The sequence below is a fragment of the Mastomys coucha genome, unplaced genomic scaffold, assembly GCF_008632895.1.
Source record: "Mastomys coucha isolate ucsf_1 unplaced genomic scaffold, UCSF_Mcou_1 pScaffold20, whole genome shotgun sequence".
In the NCBI taxonomy this organism is placed as follows: Eukaryota; Metazoa; Chordata; class Mammalia; order Rodentia; family Muridae; genus Mastomys; species Mastomys coucha.
In genome coordinates, this window is record NW_022196903.1 from 84,015,673 (window position 1) to 84,021,528 (window position 5,856).

At 45.1% G+C, this 5,856-nt stretch overlaps 1 protein-coding gene across 1 annotated transcript in view; it reads right to left on the minus strand.

The window, feature by feature from the left end:
- LOC116098246 (vomeronasal type-1 receptor 53) overlaps positions 1-5,650 on the minus strand; it is a 60,567-nt gene extending 54,917 nt beyond the window's left edge. The window contains exon 1 of the mRNA XM_031380923.1: positions 5,608-5,650. The gene's annotated coding sequence lies outside the window, so the exon portion shown is untranslated. The remainder of the gene's footprint in view (positions 1-5,607) is intronic.
- Positions 5,651-5,856: the final 206 nt, after the last annotated feature.

Sequence of the window (5,856 nt, forward strand, 5' to 3'; positions counted from 1 at the left end):
TGGCAGGCCAGAAAGAGCCCTAGTATGACCAATAAAGAATAGAATTATACGTGCAAGAATGATAATTTCGTAACTGAACACTAGGAAGTCTAGTAGGCAAGTATACTTTGAAAACCGTGTAAAACAGAAGCTGTTGGAGAAAAACTTAAATGTAAATGGCACAGCTACAATGGCCCTAAAAACTGTAGTTAATCAGCCAAGGAGTATAAACAATCACTTGCTTTTCATAGATGAAAAACCTAGCTCTAAGGTAAAAATGGGTGGGAAAATAACATCTGGCTCCTTTCCAAGGTAAGTTAACAATAGCAACTCACCCAGTATAATTATCTGTGCAAGGGCTTCAAAAAATGGCATGAAAATATGTATTGGAGACATCCTAGAATGGATCCACAAACAGGTTCTTACTGTCACCAAAATGTAAGTAATGAATAGGTACTCAATAGTCTTATCCACCTGCTGTAAAGCAGAGATCTCTTTCTTACATTAAGGATCTAGGGGAAATTGGATCAGAATTACCTCTAAGAATATCAAATAAAGGCTTCAGGTCTCTAGAAGTAAGTTTCAGGTAAGGACGAAGCCAATTAATATCACCCAATAATCTTTGGAGATCATACAAGGTTTTCAATTGGTATCTACGTATAACTATCTTTAGAGGAAAAACAGCTTGCTCTGTAAGTGTAAAACCTAGATAATAATACAGATCTTGAGTCTGTACCTACTCTGGGGCAATTGATTAGCCCTGTAATAAAGGCAATAAATCCATGACTAAAAAGTAAAATCTTTAGAAAATGTCACTGGAGAAGGAAATCTAGTCTATACTGTTCTAAGAGTGCATCTCCTGGGCACAACTGCTTAACCAGGGTTGCAAAGGCAGGCTATCCCCTGCAGGCTGAGCCCCGACACTTCTAGTGGTTAAAGAGAAGCAGGACTCTTCCCCGGGCCTACAGTGCAGCACGCTGGAGAGGTCCAGGGACCACCCAGCAGGCATCGCTGGCTTGCTAGTGGCCAAAATGGAGAAGCGTCCTTAATAGTACAGCAGAGCCAGGGACCAAACTTGTAAAAATGAACTTGAAACCAGACTGCAAAACAATAATCAACGGAAAATCATCAAATCTAACCCTTATAATATTAATTTCTAAGGAAAAAACGTCTAATCCAAGAATTTAGAAGGTGCCTCCCAGTTAAAGACAACCTAAACTCTATTGGAATCAAATCTGTGCAGTAAGTAGCCATCTGGGGCTACACGCACGCCATACCGAACAGCCCAGCGGGTGTGCACCCTACTCTGGCAGGCACGGCCTACCCCTCCCCCAACTCCACCTCGCGCAGGCTGGCCAGGGGCAGAGGACTCATGTGTGGCGCTGGCAGCCAGACGCTCACGCAAGCAGTTTGGGAAATGTAGTCCAAAAGGACCTGTAAGCCGTAACCCCTGCCTGTCCTGTACGAGCCAGCCAGGGCCAGGTGAGCCGCGGGACCACTGTATTCTGTAGCTGGACCAAGCGCACTGCAGAGTGCAGAGCCAGCGGGCAACCTACGTGCTTGGCTCTGTGCAGAACAGTCAAACACGGCTCCGCCACCGGGGAGGAGCTGCATCAGAGCAGGCAGCAGGGCCCCCAAGCTCCGCACACAGCCAGCAGGCAGCCATAGATCCTGGTCTCTGAGACTGCCAACCCCTCCCGCCCCGGCCACACCCGAAGCACAGGACTGTGGGCAATGAACCAGGCTGTCTCTGTGCAGACCAGCCAATTCCTGCTCCCTGCTCCGATCTGAGCACCCGGGAGCTGCATCAGAGCAGGTGGTTGCAGCCGCCGCCACTAGGGCCACATGTTTAAGACACAAAGACACTAGACAACACAAAGGACCATCACTCATTCAACAAAACATATCAATACACGTAACAAGACATGAATAAGAAATCAGGGGAAAACCCCAGAAAATATCACAGGGAACTAGCCCAAGCACTGCTAGTTTCTGCCCCCATGGTTTCCCCGCAACCCTGTACCCAGGCCGACTGCCTCCAATCCAGAGTTACCGCAGTCAAAATACCTTGGCAAAGGCCGAATATCCCAGCTAAACCAGCTGAAAACCTGGCATGCCAATCCCCTCGGCGGAATAGCCCCGCCGAACTCCTGTCGACATCTTGGCAAAAAATCCTCGCCATTGAATCTAGCTAGAATTGAGAGCTCTGAGTGCTATAACTTCAACCCAGCCCCAGTTAAAGAGATCTGGAAACCCAGATGGGGCTGCCTCATAAATAAGACTGTAAGTGCATACCTTTTAATTTTCTAGAAGAAAATTAGCCCATCTTATCCTCAACCCAGGGGCAAAATGCTTCGCTCTTACCCCTAAGTCTGGGAATCTGTCTAGAAATCTCTGCATCCATGATATATTACCACTCCCAGAGCACTCCCATGTCTTAGCCACACGTTGGACGCCATCTGAAGGGGACCGGCCCTCGGTCTCTCTTCCTCCGTGGGTATACACCAACTGGGTTAATTGGGTTCTGGGAAGGCAAACGGTTAACAAGGAAGGACACAGACACCAGGTAGATGTGAAAAGAGAGAGCTTTACTGAAATTCACTCAGTATTTATAGTTACGTTAGGAACCAGACCCAGAGGAATTCGAAACTTGCTCATCTTAACATAAACAGGAGAAAATCCATTAACACCAGACCAGAAGGAGATCTTGAAAGGCAGATCCGGTAAACCTTTAACATAAGCATGAGACCTGCTAAGTCTTTGATCTAAAGAGCAGCAGTCACGACTCCACACAGCAGGTGCTCAACTCCAGCTTTACAGAACCAAGTCACTCCCAAGCAACAAGGGGGGGGAAAGGAGTCCACACTGAAGAATCAGCCCTCAAGCCAGGAGGTTTACAATACAGGGCTAATATCCAATGTATACAAAGAACTCAAGAAGTTAGACTCCAGAGAACCAAACAACCCTATTAAAAAATGGGGTACAGAGCTAAACAAAGAATTCTCCAGTGATGAATACCAAATAACTGAGAAGCACCTAAAGAAATGTTCAACATCCTTAGTCATCAGGGAAATGCAGATCAAAACAACCCTGAGATTCCACCTCACATCAATCAGATTGACTAGGATAAAAAACTCAAGTGACAGCAGATGCTGGAGAGGTTGTGGAGAAAGAGGAATACTACTTCACTACTGGTGGGAATGCAAGCTGGTACAAGCACTCTGGAGATCAGTTTGGCAGTTCCTCCAGAAATTGGACATAGTACTACCAGAGGACCCAGCTATACCACTCCTGGGCATATACCCAGAAGATTCTCCAACATGTAATAAGGACACATGCTCCACTATGTTCATAGCAGCCTTATTTATAATAGCCAGAAAATGGAAACAACCCAGATGTCCCTCAACAGAGGATAGATAGAGAAATTGTGGTACATCTACACAATGGAGTAATACTCAGTTATTAAAAACATTGAATTTATGAAATTCTTGGGGAAATGGATGGACCTGGAGAATATCATCCTGAGTGAGGTAACCCAATCACAAAAGAACACACATGGTATGCATTCTCTGATCAGTGCATATTAGCCCAGAAAATCAGAATACACAAAGTACAAACCACAAACCACAAGAAACTCAATAAGAAGGAAAACCAAAGTGTGGATACTTTGTTCCTTCTTAAAAGGGGGAACAAAATACCCATCTAAGGAGTTGTAGAAACTAACTATGGAGCAGAGACTAAAAGAAGGGCAATTCAGAGACTGCTCCACCTGGGAATCCTTCCCATATTCAATCATCAAATCTAGACACTATTGTGGATGCCAGCAAGTGCTGGATGACAGGAGCCTGGTATAGCTGTCTCCTGAGAGGCTCTGACAGTACCTGACTAATACAGAAGTAGAGGCTCACAGCCATTCATTGAATTGAGTACAGAGTCCCCAATGAAGGAGCTAAAGAAAGGACCCAAGGAGCTGAAGGGTTTGCAGCCCCTTAGGACAAACAACAATATGAACTAACTAGTACCCTCAGAGCTCCCAGGGACTAAAACATCAACCAAGGAGTACACATGGTGGGACTAATGGCTCCAGCAGCATATGTATCTCAGAGGATGGCCAAGTCGGTCATCAATAGGAGGAGAGGCCCTTGGCCCTGTGAAGGTCCTATACCCCAGTGAAGGGGAATGCCAGGGCCAGTAAGCAGGAGGGGGTGGGGTGGTAAGCCAGGGGAAGGGGGAGGGAACAGGGATTTGTTTTAGTTTTTGTTTTTTTATTTTATCTTTTTTTTTTTTGGAGGGGAACCTGGGAAAGAAGATATTGTAAATAAAAAAAAATCTAATAAAAAATTTCAATACAAAAAAATAAATATAAAAAACTAAAAATTAAAAACACAAAACAAAGAAAAACAAACAAAACAAATAAACAAAAACAAGATTCTGTATAATACAGGTGGCAGAGATGGAAGTGGAGACTCCCCAAGCTTTTTGAGCACTCCCTATTATGGCCTGAGTTCCAGACACTGGACCTGGAACTATTTACATTGCTTCATTTTTGTTTGTACCTGCTGCATTACTTTATGCCCTGACTGTCCTATTTTGAAATAAAAGCATTTACAGTGTCCCATTTATGTTGGAGGCCATAACTTGTTTATAATTTCATAGGAGCTCACAGTCAAGAGACCTTGGACTTTCAGATTGTGAGGACTTTTAAAGTTGGAGTCTACATTGTGAGATAGAGATGAGCATCTGGGGGAAAGCAGAAGTGGTGAGCTTTGTCGGGTTGATAAATGATGGCATTGTGACAACACTGTCAACCTGACACACTCTAGAATCAGGTGGGAACTGGGTCTCAGTGAGGGATTATCTAGATCAGCTTGGCCTGTCCAAGGGTGTTTGTCTTGAATCATTAACTGAGCCAGGGAAACCTCCCACTACAGCTGCCACCATCCTCCTGGCAAGGAAATCTGACCGTCAGAAGACTGGAGACTCCCCTCTCCTTCCCTCTGCCCTTTCTCTCCCTCTCCTCTCCTCTCCTCTCCTCTCCTTCCTCTCCTCCCCTCTCCTCTCCCCTCTCTTCTCTCTCTCCTCTCCTTCCCTCTGCTCCCCTCTCCCCTCCCTCCTCTCTCCTCTTCTCTTCTTTTTCTTCTTCTTCCTCTTCCTCCTCCTTCTCTTCCTTCTCCTCCTCCTCCTCCTCCTCCTCTTCCTTCTCCTCCTCCTCCTCCTCCTCCTCCCCTCTTCTTCTTCTTTTTCTTCTTCTTCTTCTTCTTCTTCTTCTTCTTCTTCTTCTTCTTCTTCTCCTTCTTCTTCTTCCTTCTCCTCCTTCTTCCCCCTCTCTCTCTCTCCCTCTCTCTCTCTCTCTCACACACACACCCTGAGAAGAATATAACCAAGAACTGTGAGAAAATGCAACCACAACACATTTGACTTATAAGAAATTTTTATGAGAAACAAGGACAAAGTCTCAGCTTGAGTAGAAAACACACGGAGTTTTAGTAAATAAATACTTCTTACTCAATTCCGATTCAAGGCTTATTAAAATCAGAAGGAAGGAAACACCTTGCACCTCAGGAGACTCCCCCAAACATCCCAGCAACATTAGCTATAGGAAAGCCAGCCAGGAATTCAGACCCTCACCTGGCTTCTGAAAGAAACTGTGGTTGGCTCCGGTGCACTGAGTGAAGCATGCTGGGAATGATTCCTTCGTTGTTTTATCTGGAAAATTAATTCCATAGTGTTCACTGACAGCTACTCTAAAAGTGTAGGCTGTTTATAAAATTAATGCTAGGGGCTTCCTAAAAGTTCCTGTAACCAAGCAAATGGACCAATAAGCCAGCGTGCAAGGACACATTAGCTCTTAAGCAGGAACTTTCTGGCGCCACCTAG